Here is a 21094-nt window from a genome sequence, read left to right as displayed (position 1 = left end):
CTAATAGTTTTTAACATTGATTTTGTTTGTTTGGTTTGGTTTGATTTTTTTATTTTATTTTATTTTTAAATCATATCTCATAGGTGGCCATTTTCAAGCGAAAAGCAGTTTTCAAACAGAAGAAAGCCTAGGACAGGCAGCTCTGGCATTTGAATCAACTTTATCACGTAGGGACCAAACTCCATTTCCTTTCTCTTGTGAAGAAACGTTTCCGATAGCAGAAAGACAGATTTATATGGAAAAAGCCATAGAAGTGACACAAAGAAGTGACACAAACCTACTTTTCCCACACACTCATTTTGATATAACAAGAGTAATTGCTACATTTTGATGTCAGTGTAAGTAGCAATTTGAATCTTGTGCCTATAATTTGAGAATGTTATTATAAGGTGGAGAACAGAATTTGGAAAATGTAACTGCTGGCGAAATTAATGCTGATCAATGCTAATATTATTTTATGTGTTTTGGCTCTTCAGCATGCTGAGAAAACAAAAAAAGAACATTATTTAGTTATATACCAAAGTCACTTCTTCATGAGTACAACTCTGGGATGAATAACATGCACAGGAACTCAGGAGAGTTCTGGAGAAAATGAAAATAGAACCCACTATACCAACATATCTATGCCAGTATCTAGGCCAGCAATACTAGCATGATTTCACTTAAAATAATGATTTGAAACAAGTACTTAAAAAGGAGGAAGAAGTCATGTGACAACAAATTAGTGGTTCAGAAGGGGAGAAGAACAGTATAATTGATCACTTAAGGTAAACTGTATTATATACAATTATTTATATATAATTTAAATATAAATAATATATAATTGTAATATTATATACAAGGTGTTATATGCAAAAAACCCTCTAATGTTTGCCTAAATATAAGAAAATATAATTTAGAACCAAAAAGCTGTTCCTCTGCTGAACTGTACAAGCATCAGATGCATTCCTGAGAATCCAACACCATCCCAATGGGCCCGGCCAGTGAATATGCATTGACACCCTTCTTTGGCAAACTGCTCTGCCTCATTTCTCCTGGCAAAGCAGTGCTTGATGTGGCCTTAGGAAAGACTTCTCGGGTATTCTGTTTTATCCTTTCTAAGGGTCCTTCACATTGCCTGGGCTCCCAGAGGACTCGGCAAAGTGAGGCTTTGTGTTGGCCTTGAAAAGATATTTCGAAGGGACCTGATTTTCCAAAATGCTGCCCAGATGAAGAGTGAGACTCTTCTACATCTGTGCAGTGGCTTAGCAGTGTTATCACGAGCAGGCACTTTCCAGCAGCCAAATTGCAGGGCATTAATAATGTGCTGAGGAGCCAGCTGTGATGGGACAGCATGTGGGGAGCTGATCCTGGAGACTTATGATGCATCTTTTGGTCTCTCTTTGGTCCATTTCCTTGATCATGATGCTTATTACTGGGGCAATTGCTTTCAGTTCTTATTTTGTTTCATTTTACTCTCCTTGGAAACCACAATGGACCCCTGTTGGTGTTTTTTTACTCCCCTCTAACCTTTAAATCAGCTGCTCTTCTCCCAGGCAGGCATTGGCACAGAGAACACCTTGCAGGCACTGTTGTGTTAAAGGCACCCAAATGTGAAGCAAAATAATTAAATGGGGCTGACATGGCTTTCAAAGGGGTTTGCTGGTCTTTCCATGACAATTAAATGGCCTCCAAGCATTGCCCAGGCACTTGCAAGCAGGGTGAGTGTGTTCTGAAGGAAGAGTTCTGGAGCACTACCCAGCATAAGACTCATTTTCCTCTCAAGTATTGTTTTAGGTGGGTTTTTTTGAGGAGGAAGGAGTTGACAGAAGTCCAGCCTTTGATGCTGGCCAGAGAAAGGGAGAGAAAGGTCTGACTAAGGAGTATACTCTCAGTTATTTACTTTTGGTTTTTCACTCCAACTTGATTTTTTTTTTTTTTTTTTTAGCTACTGTGTATTTTTCAGGTTGCATAAACAGTTGGGACACTTGGGCAGCTACAGCAGAGCAGGTCAGGGCTGGCATGGAATAACCCACTTACCCCCCAAAATAAGGAAATTCTTGTACATAGTCAATGAAAGACAGTGAAAGAAAGAGTTACTAATAGGGCTAAATAACAAATGAGGCTGAAAAAGAATGTTATGTGCTATAAATCAAATGAAATACAACCTTCAAGCAATGACCATTAATTACATGCTTGAATTGAACTGTTTATGTTACTCATCGGTGGGGCAAGTACAATTGCCCATCAGACTCTTACTGAATCCAAACACAAGTTAAATTTGTCCTTGGGAAATAAAAATAGGTGGTTTTGGTGAAATTCCTGATACAAAGAATCAAGTGTCAGCAGTCAAAAAGGTGGCTACAATGTCCATTCGGTGGAATTTAATCTCTAAAACCACGGGATGGGGATGGGTTAGATGCACAGGGAGAATACATTTATATAGTTCTATATGTTTAGACAGATAATTCTGTCTACATGGATAGTATATTTGTAATAAATGCATATATATATATATATATATATATATGCATGTATTAATTTCCATTAGATTATGACCAAAACAGTAGTGGTAGCACAATTAAGGGTGAAATGCTGCCATGGCACAGAGCTGAGAGAGGTTTAAAATAAAGCACTCTCTTATTTGTAGCCCTTGATTACATGACTTACTTTACACTTGCCAACAGCTGAGGAAGAAGAAATGGCACAGGCCTTCTTAGGCCTTCTTCCCTTTTCCCTATACTTGGTAGTTGATCAGCCAACTGTAGGGCCATAATGGAAAACTTTGTACAGCTGGATCAGAATAAAAGAAATATGGAAAACCATGTGGGATTGCACCTCTCCTTAGCTGTACCCCAACTTTTGTTGTCAAACTCCTTGCCAGACATGCCTTGGTGCATTGCTTCTCTTCATAAGACTTTCTGAATAGTGTGGAAGGACCAAAAATATTTGAGAAAAAAAAGTGACTAATTCTAACAACCTAGGAAAATAAAAACTAACCCAACTTTTGAAATATTGCATTTTGTTTGAAAGGATTCCTTCTCTATTTAAGTCAGGTAAGCACTCCAAACTCCACAAATTCTGAAGTGATTTAATCAAAGTTAAAGTACTCTCAGTTTCTGACAGGTAATCTTCGAACAGTAACATAGGGTTGGAAGAGGTACCTGGTATATTTGGCAGGAATTAAGCAGTTAATGTTTTATCAGCTTGGAGTTAATTATATACACACTATTAGTGCTTCTGCCTGGGTTCTCATAAGATTTTCAATATATCACCCTGGAAATGTTGTCTGATTTGGAGTCGTGAAGGTACTATTCACTCTGTTAATTCAAGTGCCAACTAAACGTTCTTCCATTATATATGTATGTTTTAATCATAAGCTGATGGGGGAAGGTAGAGAAAGGCTGAGAAAAGAGACTGCAGGAGTTGATGGGAAGTGTTCCCTCTTCTCCCTCTGCTCTGTGGCACCTTCCCTTGTAAGGGAGAGAATGGAGTTTCAGCAGAGCCTAAACTCTTTCTTTCCAAGATTCTTCAGATAGGCTGTGGTCATCCCCCTGAGGGGGTGTCCATGCTCCTGTGAAATTCCACCAGTGTCAGATCACATTCAGAAATGCTTCTACAAGCAGTGCCTGGGAATGAAGACCAAGCCTGTGGCGGCTATTACCACTTTCTTTATTGCAAATGCAAAACTTCCTTTATCTCTGGTGGGGCAGCTGTAAAATGCACACACAACCCTGTAGATAATCCAGCAAAGTTAATCACGAACAGAGGGCAAGAGGAAAAGCGGATCATAGCCAAGTTTCTTTGTTTTTGTTGGGGTTTTTTTACGTGAAGTTAATTATCTTGTAAGTTTTATTTTTGGGCTTGAAGTGTAGGTTCATCCAGAAGTCTGGATTCTGGTTGAACCATTTTGGACAGCCTTAGTAGAATATATGAATGCATTTTTCTTAAATGTTTTCTTTCCCTATAGGATGGATGAAAATTCAAATTTTAATTTGTGTGCTGAATCCAACTGCAGAACAGAATGAATGATTGATGAGATTCTGTCCTTATTTACTGAGCTATTTATTCAGCTTTAAGAAGTAAAGTATCCAAAATTAACTGTGCCAGTATAATCTCAAGATCACTTGATAAGACAGTAGTAGTCCTGGGAGTTATTTCTCTTGCTGAATCACACACACAGCTCCCACCTTCTGCAAATTGATGTTTCTTACGTGCTGTGGTTCTAATTTGACTGTAGTTAAACAGACACAGTGAACCTCACTTGTACTAGAACCCCGACACGACAGAAGACTAGTGAGCAAGTTCAAAATGAACACTTGCTGATATGTTATGCCTGCACCAGCCCAGTGATAGGAAAAACTAGCAGATATGATGAGGAATGTGAACCCTTTCCTGGAACCTTTGCAACGGTAAAGGCTTTTTGCAGTCAGATGGTTTCAGGACACACCTGAAACCCAGGGAATGCAAGTCATAATCTACTTGACTCCAGGTTCCTATTAAGTCCTGGGAGAGGGAATTGCAGCCTTTAGCAGATATTAGAGATACATATGGGATTTTTTTCTGGCCTCAAGTCGTGCATATGCAGCTTCATATGGATGCTTCTGATTTTCTGTGCTCTCAAGCTGGCTGTGCTCCCAGGGATAGGCAGGCCAAGGACATAAGGACTGCAGCGTTCCCATCCTTCATGCACTTTTCATTTAGGTTCCCTGTCACAGACTCATGCTGCATTTAGTGCAGAAGCAAGCATGAACTGCAGAGATTATTATACGTTGTTATTATTTTATAAAACACGGTGGCTAATGACTTACTGTGAGCAAGTGTGACAGCTTCCTAATCTTCTGGGTGGCATTATAGCAAACTTTTCTGCTCTCAGTGCTTCTCAGTGCTCCATTCACTGCTTGGCAATTAATACTTGCTCCTCTGAGGTGCTGGGCAACCACAGATCCCATTAAATTCCATGGAAATTCAGGGTAGAGCTGTGTAGTTCCTCTGTATGCCTGTTACAACACTGGTGCAGCATGCCATTTTCAGGGCAAAATAAACAAATGGTGATAAATCATCGAGTCATAAAATTATTAAGGTTGGAAAAGACCTCTAAGAGCATTGATGAAAACTGTTAACCATTAATCATAATATAAATTAATAACTCAGTAGTCAACCACATGTCAGTGGAAGCGCAGAGGCAGACACAGATCTCTCTGGTGACTGGTGACAGAACCCGAGGAAATGGCATGAAGCTGTGTGAGGGGAGGTTTAGGTTGGGTATTAGGAAAAGGTACTTCACCCAGGGGGTGGTTGGGCACTGGAACAGACTCCCCAAGGAATTGGTCGCAGCACCAAGCCTGGTAGACTTCGAGAAGCGTTTGGACAACACTCAGGCACATGGTGTGACTCTTGGGGATGGTCCTGTGCAGGGCCAGGAGTTGGACTCGATGATCCTTGTTGGTCCCTTCCAGCTCAGAATATTCTGTGAGCTGTTCTTGTGAGGAAATCGTACTTGTGCTGTCAAACCCATTTGGAGGGGCTTGAAGTGGGGTTGTCAGCCAGGACCCCCTGAGCAGCGTTTTGCAGCCAGGATGCTGAACATCCCAGCTGGCAGGTCACACTGAGCTGTTAATGTCACCAATGTCAACATGCACTGCAGAGCCAAGATCAGAGGTGCTGCTGCCATCTCCTAACTCAGAGAGGGGCTTCACTGATGGGCTTGTGGCATTGTCCTTCCTGAGCCCACCAAGCCAGGCCAGCTCTTGAAATCAGCCAGCAAAGAGGGGGGAAACCTCGTGGCAGCTGCACAAAGCTGCTTTCCAGCATGTTAACAAGCCAGAACATGTCTCCATGCATACATTTCTCCTTGGTTTGCAGACAGCGGAGTAATTGTCTCACATTTAATTGTGCGTTACACATGGCTGACAACCAACACTCTATTTAAAGGAACAGGCAATCCTCCTTCCCAGAAGCCATTGTAACACTGCGAACAAATATCCACAGGGAGACATTTTTTTCCTTTCTTTTTCCTTTTTCTTTTTGTTCTAGTCTAATCAGAAGCACTGCAGATTCAGCCATTTATAAAAGCTTGTCCCCGAAAGGAATTCTATTTATTTTTGTGAAATGAATGTGTGGCTTTTATTATGCATGGCAGGTATGGTTAGAATCCAAGTAGGAAAATTGTATTTTACACCACAGACCCTTGGGTAATGAATTAAATGGTAACACCAACATATCTAACATTGAAAAATGCCACACTATGGAGACCCTTTCAAGAAAGCTGAGTACACAAACTGTGAGAGAAAGCAGATATGCTTTTTTTTCTGTTGATACCTCTATTATTTAGTGATATTTACACTATATTTTTCTATCAAGAAAGGAGATGACTGTATTAGAATAAAAGCTAAATTCTGGTCCACCTTGTCTATGCAGTATCCTCAGATTCTGCTCCTTTGTTTGTCCAGCTCTAGCATCCCTTGGCTGCACCCCAGACACCACAATGTGGAAAGGGAAAAAATGCAGTCTTGGGACTCCTCCTGGAACAGACTCAGAATGAAAGATGGGTATCTAGACCATGAAATCAATATATAGGAAGGTTTTTTTCTAGGTGGTTCTACGCCTGCCTTATCCTAAAACTTTAACAAAGTTTTGGTTTGTTGGTTTGATTTTTTTATTTATTTCTTGGAAAAGTATCAGTGACAAGCCCGGGTGAGCATCCATACCTTCCCATTTCCAAAAGTCTGTAAGCTTGCAACAGCAATTTGCGTTTTCGAGGGCGACTTTTTCATGAAAGAATTTAATTTCAACAAATGTAGCCTGGAGCCAACCAGGCTTATCTCTGATCTGATTCTGCTGGTGGTTCAGAGCCCTATCCCAAAATGCCACTGACCCTGCAACCTTCGGTGTCTGGTCACTGGAGTAGTAATCATCACAGTAAGCATCATCACAGCAGTTAAGGGATGATTGACAACGTGTGGCTATTTTCATTATATCCATCTACCAGAGGAATATTGTCTCCTCCCCTCTCTTATTCTTGTCATCCTTTAGGATGACTGCAGGTTATTATAACTGCTTTATTATAATAGTATATATGCTTGTGTCCCTCAATTTGTGTGTTGGCTTTGGCAACCTGAGTTGGTGCTATCCTTCAAAGTGCCACTTTGTTATTAATCATCAATATCTTACATCAGAAAAGCAAAATTTTAGCACTAATGTCATGCAATAACTTATTTAATACAGAATCAACAGTGCATTCAGGTAAATCTCCAGCACTTGAGACTGCGAAGAGGAAAAGATGCAAATTAAATTACACTTTCTAAATTGTATCTTTCACATTATTAAGAAAATTAACTTTAGGAATTGAATAAAAAAAGGCAGGTAAAGGATGAGTAAGAGCTGAGACCACACTGTGGGATATTGGACTTGAGACTCACTATGTAAATAAGAGAATTACCAGCAGAATCCTCCACTTTTCCTCTCATTGCCATAATCTCCAGATTCAGGCTGTTACCAAGGAGAGGGGAAAGAACCAGGATTTCCCATCATAACTACTTGCCCCTTTCTATCAACCTATTTTACAGGGAGCTCTGAAATAAATCATAGGTTGAATTTAATATGACAGTGCCAGTTATAAAAAAATTTGTGGGCAATCTGGTTTTCAGCAGAAAGCAGAGTGTATTCTTAGCTTTGGCCTTATTGGGAGCTTTTGGATTCTCTTCAGATAAAAGCAGCAACGGACTTTCCAAACACGTCTACTCTTAAGGAATATTAAGAATGCATCACAGACCTAATACTTATTAATCATGCACTGGCTTTCATCCAAGAAGCTCAAAGAATGAAAATCCTAGCCCACATTCAAGTTTAATATCTCTCAAATATATTTATTTTGTCTATGTTGTTAGTCGAACACCAGTACCTGACTTGATATGTGTATGTTTGGTACTCTCCATACTATAGCAATAATGACATTAAAGCTACAGTATGTATAAAACATTATATAATTTCTATTAATTGCATAGATATAATGGCTTACAACTTACACACGTCTTTTTTATGATCAAGGGAAATTGGGTTAAATTAGCCAGCACAGGGCTTCACTCTGTAATGACAGAATCATTTCCAATACCCATCCCAAAAAGCAGAGTTGAGTCCCACATTTTCATCCAGCCATTGGCTACCCTGGTTTCAAAATCCAGCTCATGTTTTGTGTCTGAGGGCAAACCTTGAACAGTGTAATTGTCTGTAAACACCAAACAGCCAGAGCATAGACTGATCAAATCAAGGGGCTCTTGGCATGCCCTGGTGCTCAAGTTCTCTCATTGACTGGGGGAGTTGTGAAGCAAGTCATCCAAAAGATATATTAACCTAAAATGGGACATTACTGATGTGTGACTAAAAGACTGATTTCATTACATGGACAGAATAGCTCCCTGGTTTTAGCTGTTTATTTTTTGCTTTGATTTGAAACAATAAGCACAAGTTTTTGTGTGATTGCCTTATTTTCTGCCAGATATACTTTGACTCCAAAGCAGACATGAGTCTGACTTTCAGATGTCTTGTTTTTGTTTTTTACTGTTAGCATTGATCTCATTGTTATTTTCATACAAATACGAAGGATTATTTTAATTATAAATTACAGGAAATTATAATAAGGGATTTTAAAAAAATAAATGTTCAACATTAGTTGAAGGGCCATTGTCACATGTTAACCTTGATTTTAAATTCAGTATTTTTAATTTTTACTGTGTTTTCAGTTTTCTCTGTAGGAGATCAGAGAACTTGGCACTATTTTAAAGCAATTTTGTATTTCTACTTTCCAGGGCAATAGCTATGCTTCAGTAAGTTCTTTTTCATCTGATTTACCAATTACAACAAAATATTGCACAAAATCTAATCACAAACAGAGGGACATTTTAAAAAGAAGTATGCAACATCTCAGAAACCCAAATGCTTTTGGTTGTCACGAAAATGGACTCAGAAAACTGTGTCAGTATTTTATGGAAAATGAAGAAGAGGAGTCTGATAATTCTGAATTTATTCATCTTTTAATCCTGGATTTCTGCCTGGATGCTGTCTCCTGTGAAGCATCCTCATCTGCCCTCTTATTTGGTAGGTCAGTTCAACACAGAAGACGTGATGTGGCACAGGGACCTCAATGCAAATATCACTAGAAATGTCTGATGGCATCTCCGCCTCCAACTTATGTGTGTGTGTGTGTGCATGTCCAAATTTGTAGGAGGGAAAAGGAAAGGGGTGCATTTCTCTTACACAAAGAAGTTGACTTTCTCTCTGGAAAGCATTCTCATGAAAATATTAATTTTGTCAAATAGCCAATGTTCTGTCAAAACGGTTTGGATCCAATGCCTTTGATTAGGCCTGGTGCTAATGGAAGTCCAGCTCTGTAATTGGTGTAATGCGAGACAGGGCACAGTCCCAGTCCCAGCTTGAGTTTGTGATGCTGAGGGGACGTGGTTTCATTTTCTAAGCTCAGAACATAAATTCAATAAAGCCATTGACACAAGGAAAGCTGCTACTTATAAATACTTGCAGATTGAAGCTTTAATTTGAAAATTGAACATTTTTGATCTGGAAATCATTTATAAACAATAAGGTGCTATTTTTACAACCATTTCCTATAAATGTTCAAGTCTCAACATTTAGAAATTTTCAAAATAATTTCTTTTGGCCATGCCAAAATGATTACTTGGATTATGGTGATCTGGGAGTGATTTCTCCAGAGCTTGAATGAGGAGTGTTGGAAATGGAGGACTTAGTAGAGCCGTACTCTAGGTGAAGATTTCTTAGGGTAGGATTTGCTAAGGTCTAATGTAAACCCTACCTAGATAACACCAACAGACATTCCTAGCATATCTCTGCAAAAACCTTTTTCTCTCACATTTCAGCATGAGATGGAGAACCCAAGAGGAACTTGGGAACCAAAGACCATCCTGGCTGCACCTCGATACAGGGGCAGGGTAGCGCAAGAAGCAATTTGATGTTATTTCTGACCTGCTTGTAGGCCAATTAAACCTTTTTTTTACTTCTAAATTTGGGGGAAAATTCTGCTTCCATAGTGATTTGTTCAGGTTTGGTGTTTCAGTTTGTTTTTTTTACCCATCTCTTCTAATTGCTGTTGGTTTTCCAAATGAATCTTTGTTCTCCAGTTGTCTCTTCCACTACTCTCACCACATATACTCATGACAAATACATAAAGGATCCCATAGAAATAGATTTCCTAAAAAATAGGAGCTAATCCATTTTAGTCAGCTGCTTTAGATCATCTGACTTGAAGTGACCTCTGTGAATAAAAGAACACCAGTGTCCTGTAAGCCAACTCTTTACTTCTTCCTACCTCTCCATATTAAGCCCTGATATATTATTGCTCATTAAAGGAGTTATCCCCTCATCTATGAAGCAAGAAAGTAGGTAATTTCCTTCATTAATAACACTGGTAAAGATGTAACACATTTAAAGTCATTTTGGTTGAATTCATGCCCTATTTTAAATCCACACTTTTGGAGCTTGCAGCTGACTTGGCCTTTAATCTCTGCTAATATTTGCTCTTTGCACTGTGTGAAGGAGGAGGGATTGAGGACACTGAGAGGAGTACAGGGCAATCTATCTGTTTTCAGTTGCCACCAAAGCTTGAAGAAAGCTTTGCAGATAAATTAAATGCAAAATGAAGCTTTCTTTTTTCCTCCGCTTTTGTCCAAAAAAATACACACATCAGTTCTGACAATCCTTATGCTTTATGTCCCCAGTTCAGTTTATAAGAGGGCTGGGATACCTTTTGTTTCTTTCTTGCTTCCTTTCCTGTATGTTCCAGTATGTGGGTTTTGCAGGGCAGGTGTGTGACCAGACCAGCTTCCTGACCCAGGGATTATGAGTTTGTGCTGGAGTCAGTGTTCACTGAGGGAGGGAATGGGAGAGTGTGACATTCAAAATCCATGCATCTGGAGCTATTTTACCTCATTCTTGTAATATGTGGCAAGTTATGTCAGTGACTCTGGGGAGGAGTGAGGGTGGGGAAGGAGCAGCACAGGTTACCCAGAGAATCTGTGAATGTCCCATCCATGGAAGTGTCCAAGGCCAGGTTGGACGGGGCTCTGAGTAACCTGGTCAAGTGGAAGGTGTCCCTACCTATGGCAGTGGGGTTGGAGCCAGATGGTCTTTAGGGTGCCTTCCATCCCAAACAATCTGTGATTTTATGATCTGATCAGAAATACATGTGAAATGATGTCCTTGCTTATGGTTGTTTCTTCTTTATGAAATCCAAATTTTATCAGAAGTAAGACTCTGGCTTTGTAAACAAGGGATGTTATTTCAGGATGTGTTGGTAAGTCTGCATCACATTTGAACAGCTGCCTAATGATTTAGCTTGTAGTCACACACTGAACAAACTCTAACACTGAGCAAATCGTTGTTATCTGATTACCTTCATCACTTACTTGCATGATAATTTGGGAATCATTTAAATATGATAACCATTTAATCAACAATCATACATAACATTAATACGATGTTTTATAATTTTGTTTTTGTGTACAGCTCATATGCAATGTCTCTGATGAATGTGAAGATTAATTATACAATAATTAATGGCTATTTATAACAAAGGTCATAAAATTAGTTTCTGTGACCTCATTACCACATTACATGGAATCTAATTAACCAATACAAAGGTGATTTCAAATGCTTATTATAATTTTAAGGCGACTGATTCTATATATAGGTACATCTGACATCTTCTAGGTTGTTGCTACACTAGGAAATGGAGGTAGATTAGGAGAATTTACTTCAAAAAAACCCTGTACTATTCTCCTTAGGGTGATAACAGCAACTCTGATCCAGATAGGGAGTCTACGAGCATATTTCCCTGAAAAAAAGTAAAATAAAATAATAAAATAAACCCCACTTTTTTTCCTTTAGAAATTTAGAATTGTGTGTATTTCTCCTCGAATTTTCTTAGGTAATAAAGTTTATAACTAAGAAGGCATGAAAAAAATAAATTAATGCAGGAAAAAAACATCAGCATGTAACTCACAGAAGAGCAATAGTGATGTGGCACTGTTAAAAAATGGAGTTTCAAAGGAGAAAGAGCTCCTTAAATGCAGACAGCACCCAGTAGAGTAATAACACCTGGTCTCAATCCAGCTTCAGAAAGGAAGTCTGTGATCACACAGATGATACTGGAGCCAGTAGGGGTACAGGTGGGGGTTTTCTTCCTCATTTTATGTTTTTCTTGGCTTTTCTTCAGGGGTCATTTTTTATCATTTTTGGAAAGTTGAAATCTTAAACTGCTTGAAAAAGAGACAGCAAAAAATCAGAGCATGGATGAAAATCTGCATGTGTAGAGGACATCTTTTCATTCCAGCTCCTTACTTCTCTGCATTTATCCCCAACATATTATCATATTTATGCAAGGAAATTCATATTAATAGCGCTCAGCTTATCTGCCAGGAGCAAAAAGCAAATGAATGCAGCATATAAAGGAGCAACACTAGGTGCAAAATTCAAACCCATGTGCCTAAGAAGGGAACATCACAGCCTATTCTTATATCTGTTAGGGCTGGCATATCAATGAAAAGAGAATTTAGCCCTTGCAGTTTAATTTTATAGCAAGCAATAGACCTATCTTGGAAGTAGCCTGTGTTAAATATTAAAAGGTAGCCAAAAGGTTGTACAAAACTAGATTATTTGGCATTCACGTGCTCGTAAGTTTTAGGTTTTTTTTTAAATGAGGTATTTGGGCTTGATTGCCTGATTATGGTTTTTCGTTAGAAGAATCTTTTTCCCTGATAAATAAAAATTAATGCATCTCTGAGATATTTATTATTTCTAAAAAAAACCCTCCTTTTTGATAAAATCTCACTTATCTGTCAATATTCTTAATAATTTGCATGAAAAAGATAGAGAAGATACTCTCATAGGAAGATAAACTCTCCAAGCCTTCACACTGAAGATAAAAGAAACACTCACATATGCTGATGTTGTGCTGTTTCACTGCAGATCAATACAGTGATCACAGCAGTGAAGGTAATTACAGAGCCTGTCTTCTGGGAGCTAAGGATCCTCTGCTTCCATGGAATCAGCAGAAGTCAAAAGCATTTGACATCTTCCATCAGGAGGCTTTAAAACAGTGAAAAGCAAGCAAACAGACAAAATCCAACCATTTTATTATAGAGGGTCTCTTGTTTTCTCCCATTTTCTTTTACACACCTTTGCTAGAGCTGGAGTGCAGCATCATGGACACAGCCTCCTCTGAAGCTAATCAGTGCAGAGACCATTTAAAAAATAACCTGGTTTGTTTTCAATTTTTATTTTTTAATCTGAAATCAGTTTAGGTTCCTGTATTGTGCTTCTTGAGAGCAGGAAAAATACCTTCCCTGAATTATCTTTTTGTCTCCTTTTGAAGTATTTTGAGAAGGTAGATTTTTGTGAAAAATCTGAAGGATTCATGTTTAGGAGACCTTTGGCCTTAAAGGAACACTTAAGTGGCATTTTCATTTTAATTTCTGTATCTAGAAACATAAATTTTTGCACTATAAAGAAAACATTGGATGTCCATGGAGACCACAATATTGATAATATGGAAGATTTTATGTTTCCAGGTTGGGCTTTTTTATCATGATTCAAAATATTTTGAGTTGTTTTGGTTTTTCATTTTTTATTTTTTTTTTTTTTATTTTTTAAGAAGGTGAAGTCAGAAAAATTGTGATCAACTCTGTCACAAAAGAAATTCTTCCATGTGGCAAATATCCCTACCACACTCTGAGGGGTCACTTACAGGTCTGCAGGACTTCTCATCCACCATAGTAACCTGTTTTTTTTCCATCTTCCATGGTTTACATTCCAGGCTCTCCAAAGCTGGGGCTCTAATGCTGAGTTTGTTCTGAGAAGTTGCCATGATCACTTCTAGAGCTATAAAAATAAATCTGATACAAAACTTTTACAACCTGTAAGTCCAAATATTTAGTTGAGGTTGGCAAGACTTTCTCCCAAAGGGAAAAAAAGAGTTTGTTAAACTGGTAGCTGCTGGAAGCAGAGAACTTGTCTGATATGCAGTGCCAGTAGTTAAATGAAAGCTATTGTAGGTGATTTTTTTGTCATGCTTTTTGATCAGAAGAAGAAGGTGTAGCAGAACTAATTTTCAAACATTTTCAGAAACATTATTAGTTGGTTTTGATGTAAAGGCAAAAAATATGCATTAAAGATACAGGATCTAAGTTTGTGTAAAGAGTGTTTTCCAAAATCAGCGGGAGACAAACCTGAAATATTTGAGAGGTTTCATTTTCCATAAGCTCCCAGAATTATCTGATGCTAATCACAACTCTCTTAAACCCGCTTACTTAGGAATGGGACTGCATGTTCCAGAGAGTTTGTCCTCCTCCTGAGTCTGAGCAGAAATAAACACCCTAAGGACAGATCGTACAGAAGTATTTGAAGTTTTTTTTCTCTGAAAATAAGGAAGGAGTCACAGAATTGTGTAACAAAATTGGGAAAACATCTTGAGCTGCCTATTGACTGGAAGGTGGCTGCCTCCTCTCTCTGTCCTCAGCTATCCAGATCCCACACATGGACACACAGTTCTCTGACCTATGGAAACCAGGATTTTGGAAGCAGAGACTGATGTACTGCTGCTCTGGTTTTGCACAGCCCCAGACTGTGGGTGAGGACTCAGCTGGGGAGGGGGGTTGTTCCCAGACTCACACACTTAGTGCAATCTAATGTATTTTACAGCCCTTAGAAGTTGTTACACTCAAAAAACTCATCATGGATTTGGCAGTGGTGCATCTCAGCCCCTTGTGCCACCCTGCACACATTCACACAATCTGTGCAGCACTTTGGGTTCTGTTCCCTTCCCCCTACCTCCCTGTATCACTGCAGGTCCCTGCACCCCAGACATTCCTCTCTTGCTGCTCTACCATGGGTTGAATGCCAAGGAAAATCAACATTAGCCTCTTGCTAATGCTGCCATGGAGCTCAACACTCAGTATGCACTTATGAAGTGACAAAAAGCCAAGGACATCTTGTCTGGGGCAACTTCCCTGCTTCTAGAAGCCAAGTGAGCTTTCATCTGGCTGGCCTGGGTGCCTCTGCACAGCTATGAGGGGGTGCCAACACCATAAGAAACAGCCCTTAGCCTTTAGCTGAGCAAGCACAGAAGCTTCCTCTGGCACAACATCAATCTAGGTTTGACAGAGATCTTTCAAATTGAAGGTAAAGGAGCTTTTAAAAATTCATGAGGTGCGGGAATTTTTAGTTCCCAGTTCTATTTTAAGGAAGAAAATATTTAGCTTTTTTTTTTTTAGAAAATACTAAAGATGTGATCTTTTTTTCTATCATCCTTATGAAAAAAGGAAGGAGAGGGGTAAGAGAGACTGGCACATATTTACATCCTCCTCTGTTGGTGCGGAGACACGGGGCTACAGGGCCATCATGTTGCTTCAGCTGCTCCTCAATGCTGATGGAATCCCCATGTTGCAACACCATGGATGTGACCTCTGGCATAAAAGCTGCACCTACAGATTTTGAGAAAGAATGATTTGGGGTATCATTCGCTATTTAATGTCTTTCTGAGAGCTTAGACCCCTCATTATTTATTTTTTTTTTTTTTTTTTCCATGAGCTATGCTTAGGAGTACCAAACCTTATGGAAGTCAGTATGGGCTGTGTTTCATGGGGAGCATTTAGAAGTCAGTCATTCATGCTTTTTAAGATGAGCCTGAAAAGTATTTTGGTCCCTTAAGTGACCAAGGAACCTAAGTGGAAGCCTATTTCCATTAACATTTATGTTATTAGTAGGGAAACAGCTTGGAACATTTTCCACAGCATTCATCTATTGAATCAGTGGCTTTTCTCTTCCCCTTTAGGGTACAAGGCCATTTTGGGCAAAATGAATAGTGAAGCTTAATAAATATAGCTCTCCACTGACTCTGCTTCATGCAAGCAAACTGGCAAGAATTAAAGTCCTTAATGGATATTTAATAGTGGATGAAATGAGTTTTCTCCTTATTAGCGCAGTGGCTTATTAGAGCTGGTTGCCCTCTGTAAAGTGCTCACCTGCCTCACCTCTCAGGTTGCTGCTGGAAAACCCAGTTCCCATGGCTAACCTCAGATTCCCTCGCTCTTACAGTAAAACTTCTTTCAGAAGAACCACAGACATTGTCTTCCTGAGATTTGTGGTGTAATTTGCTGTTTCACTGAGGTCATCGTGTTCTTCCCTTTGATGTCTCTTTATAGGGTGTCTTTAACGCCTCCCCCTTTGTTGCCATGAGTCAAAGGTTAAAAAAAAAGTGTTCTCAGTGTTCTTTGCATTTTCGTGATCTGTCATTATGCCATACATTTGATGTTGAATTTTTAGAATAGTTTTTCCTGACCATTTCTCCTTCACCTGACCAGAATGCAACTATCACATTTTTGGGTCCCTCTTGGCTTGAGGCTGTGGTGAAGGAGATCAGCATGGGACATGAGGTTCTTCTAAATTTCTATGTTAATTGGGATTTTAGTGTCACTGCTTTTTGCAAGAAACTGAAGCAATGACTGATGTTCCCTCAGCCACGGTTTCAGGAAAACCCTTGTAAAAAGAAAGGTGTTAATCATAGAGTGGTTTGGGTTAGACCCAACTTATTGATCCTCAAGTTCCAACCCCTCTGTCCTGGGCAGGAATACTTTCCACTAAACCAGGTTGCTCAAAGCCCCATCAAACCTGGCCTTGAACACTTTCAGGGAATCTATGAGAGTATTGTGATACAGGGTAGGAATGGGCTACTGCTGTGGATCCAGGAAATTCATACTCACGTGTGCACGTTTCCAAAGCGATAGACTCAAGTAGGTAGAGAAGAGGTGTCTGGGCTGTGAGATCAGCAGGACTCCATGGATCTGGATCCTGTTTCCAGCTCTGCTCCACATTTTCTCTGCATGTGCTCATTGCTGGACTAGGCACTCATCTTTCCATGGCTCACAGCTGTTCTGGCCAAGTTCATTTATCAGTTTCTACAAAGCTGCATCTAATCTGCACTTAATTACTCACAGATTTCCTCTGTTGTTTGACAGAGGTAAAATATTATGAACTGAGAGGGATTTGGCAACTGCAATGAAGACTGACATAAAATATCGGAGTAGCAATTCACATAAAATAAGATAGCTAGGGATTAATATATATGTTGTATGAATATAGTTGCAGGTCCTTATTTGAGCTTTTAAATACAAGATGTGAAAAATCATATATTTGCCAGCATGGAAAATACCTCCTTAGGCATGTGGCTTGTGGAAATCTGGGAGGAGATTTTAGCTCCACCTGCAGTAATTATAATTCTAGCTATGGGTTTCAGTCAATCTGGGTTTTCCCTCAGCTTTTTCACTGGAGACAAAAAATTGCAGACATGTACCTAATACTGGCCAGTGGCCTGCATTGCATACTCAACAGAAGTGGTTGTAGCTGTGTGGAACCCTCAGTTATAGCTTGTAGTCAACAGGAGGCACTGAGTAAGTCTTGTCAAACGAGCCAACAATTTTCTTCCTCAAACTGAAATTCAGAATTCAAATCTACAGCACCCTTGACACAGGAATCATTAAATGATGCAAAAAGTAAAATCCTTGTCTAACAAATTACCTAATATTGGAATATTGGAAACTTTCTGTCTCTCTTATTTTTAAGTGACAATCAGGATAGAGATACACAACAGCTTCTCTCATTTTAGAGAGGTAGCCTGGTTTATAAAGAATTGATTTGTCTTAACATGTCCAAGTCTGGGAGGAACTCAAGAAGGTGAGTGTTTGTCATCATTACCTGTAGCCCTGGGTATAAAGACTTTTTTCTGCAGTGAGACCCAAAGTATGTCATTTTCATTGTCTCTCTCCCTCTGTCCCTACACTTACAGTACTTAAAATATCCAGAATTTAATTATTTTTCTGCAGATCAAGTATTTGATTTTTTTTTTTTAACTCATCCCAGCACTGAAATTTATTAGGGAGACAGTGCTCTACTGCAAACACAAAATGACTGTAAAAGCAGCAAAAGAGTATAGCAGTAAAAGAGGATAGCAGAAATGGAGCTGGTGGGGAGCGTGGGGAGTCCTTTGATGAATTGGGAGAGTCGTTGGCTGGGGGGGGTGAAGTGACCACATCAGCTCATGTGGGGCAGGGCACGTGAGGGTCTCCCCTGAGTTCAAGCATGACAGGAGTGAGACACTTCGAAGTGGATGGCAGTGTTAGCCTGAGGCTCTGGAAGAGCCAAGCACCTGTGTGCTCCTGGGTCTGGAAGGGGTGGGGAGGAGAGAGCTCTGCTGGGTGCTGGTGGAAGGGACCTGAGCTGGAAGTGGGAATCTCTGCCAAGCTGTGTGAGGGAAGTTACAGCTGAGATGGGAGGTAAGGGCTGCAGGGAGTTTTTGTTGTCTGACCAGAAAGAAAAGGCCAGGTATGGGAAAAATGCTGTGGGGGAAGAAGCCACAGGTTTTGAGTACAACATGGGCCCGCAAAACAAAGGTGGCTGTGGTTTATTTACCTTGGGAAGGCTTGCAGCACTTTTCCCTACTGAGAAAATGAAACACGGGGAGTGTTAAGTACAGAACTGTGTACACTACAATCGCTTCTCAGGAAGCACCAGGAGTGGCTGAGTTAAACCTTGGCTCTGCCCTCTCCCGAGGCTGATGCAGTCCTTCCCTCCCCACCACATGCACATCTGTGGCTGCCCTGGCAGTCCCTTTGCCAGAGGCGACGGAGGGTTAAATGTTGCAGCTGTGTGCGTAAGGTCGTGGTTGGAGCTGGTCTATTCACCATGCTGGGCACCCATCCGTCCTCCAGCCTGCCCTGTGCCCCTCAGTGGAGCTGCCAAGGGATCACCTGCTCCTGGAGGATCCCCCCTGCTCCCCTGCCCTGCCACATCAAAGTTTGTTTGCTCATTTCAAAAGACTTCGGGGTCAATACGGAGCTATACAACACTTAGGTGTTGTTTGGCAACTTCTTCCTGCTGTGGGAGGGGGGTGATAGTGGGTTTGGACTTTCATCTCAGGGCCTTCCTTTGTCTCCTGGATGAATTGAGAGCTAACCTGAGACAACGGGGGAGTCTCCTGTAGAGGTGATGTGCCAAGCTGCTGCATTTCCATTCTCTCCACACTTCTGTGATGTGGTACTGCATGCATAATCTCCTGGGCTGCGTAATAGAGATGCTCAGTCCTTTCCTGTGTTCCTGACATAAATTTCCATTTCTCATATTCTGTTAAGCTACACTCTTGTGAATTACTTTAAAAAAAAAAATTGTTGCTCAGCATGATGTGAAGCTCTAAAAACAAGTAAAAAAATATCCCAGTATTGACCTCTCAATAAGCACACATTAAAGGGCATCCATCATGATTATTGAAATTCATAAATGACCTTATGAGACTACTGGAGACAATTTGCTGAAATGATATTAATTTCTTCTTTAACACTGTTATTTTCTTCTGTGTTGTGTGAAAGATGATTAAAGAAAGGTCACCTAAGGTCAAAATATCTATTCAGCAGGTTTTAGCCCATCTCCACACACATGCTCTGTGAGCAGGGGTTATAAACATGACACCGATTTCAATTATATATACTGATGCCTAAGAGATAATGAGCTGATTTATGAGGACTGTACATTGGGCTGGAATACATTTATTTAGCGGTGGACTCTGCAGGAAGATTAGTGTCTCTAGTGCACTGTATACTTTAAAAATTAGTGACATTTCAGCATATAAGCAGTAATACAGTATTATAATGTTAATATAATGTAGTTCCACTTTTGTGGTGCCCTGTTAATCAATCCTTGCAGTGATGTAGCTTTGAATTGGCATAAAATGTAAGGAAACCCTCCTTATTTATGAACAGGAGGTGCACAGTTTAGGAAGAGCTCTCCTTTTCATGATGGTTATTTGCCATTCTCATTCATCTGAAAACAGCAGAAGCAAAGAAGAACCAGTTTTTGTTTGGAATAAAACAGGATTTTTCTTTATTGATGATTCAGATTATTATTTTGATATATATCCTTTGAAGAACAAACAGTAGTGCTATTCAAATAGCTTTCTAGTTTATGGAGAGCATATTTTCTCCTTATATTAATTGTCTTAGCTGCACAGTTTTAATTTATCATAGCAGAGGATTTGCCCAGATATTTCCAAATTCACAAAACAAAAACAGGCCCTGCAAAACTAAGTTGAAGTTTGATAATGTAATTCCTTCTAAACCTTCTAGTATTCTTAATCTGGACAGAATATACAAAATACATCTCTTACAGATTTAAAATGCTATGGTTTAAAAGAAGTTAAAAGGCCTCAGGAAAGAAACAAGGAGGGGTGAAGAAGGAACTAACATAACATTTTATAAATTTATCCCACTGAGATGCCATGTGTCATTTTGCCTGAGCATTTCATAATTAGCCTCAGTAATCATGTATTGCATTTACTCTTTAAATCCCTCATTTTTTAAATACAAAAGAAATCCAGCAAATAATTGCCTGATAAGTAGAGCAATATGTAATTAGTCCCTTCCCTCAGCAACTGCTACCAGCTACTGTCAGAGACAGAGGAGAGGTGTTTCAAAAGCTTCTTCTTATGCTTCATGTATTTTATAACAGATTAAAAAAATAGAAAATGATGATATTATTAATACCATCATATCCCTGGAGAAAGTACTGGAGAGCTCTGCCACCGCTCTTCTTGTGCTGACAGCTCGCTTGAATCAATCCTCGTAAGTATAATTAATAAAAATTACAAGAAAACACCACAACTCAACCTTTCCATTTAAAACGGAAAGGAATTGTGTCCCAGCAGCCCTGTTTAGTGCTGTGTAGGTGTTGGTACATGAGGAAAGCCATGCAAAGGACCTTCCAGCACCAGCAAGTGTACCTGACATATCGCCCCTGATTCCCAGTGATATTCCCGCTGTGTATGCCAGCAGTGGATTTGGCTCACTGGTTTTCACATAGTGAAAGTCAGGAGCAATTATCACCCATGAAGAAAAAGGGACGTTGATTAATAGACAAGAAAACTGTAAGTAACTGTAATTTACTTGCAGAAGGGTTGGAATGTGAGGAGACCCTGCAGGAACAGGAAGAGCTGACGCTCCCCGCTCGGAGATCTGTTGCGATGTTTGACACCTCTCCCTCTTTC

The sequence above is a fragment of the Manacus candei genome, unplaced genomic scaffold, assembly GCF_025592945.1.
Source record: "Manacus candei isolate 608988 ecotype Guabito, Panama unplaced genomic scaffold, ASM2559294v1 h1tg000039l, whole genome shotgun sequence".
Classification (NCBI taxonomy): domain Eukaryota; kingdom Metazoa; phylum Chordata; class Aves; order Passeriformes; family Pipridae; genus Manacus; species Manacus candei.
The sequence above is the reverse complement of the archived record's forward strand: the minus strand, read 5'-3'. Positions refer to the sequence as shown.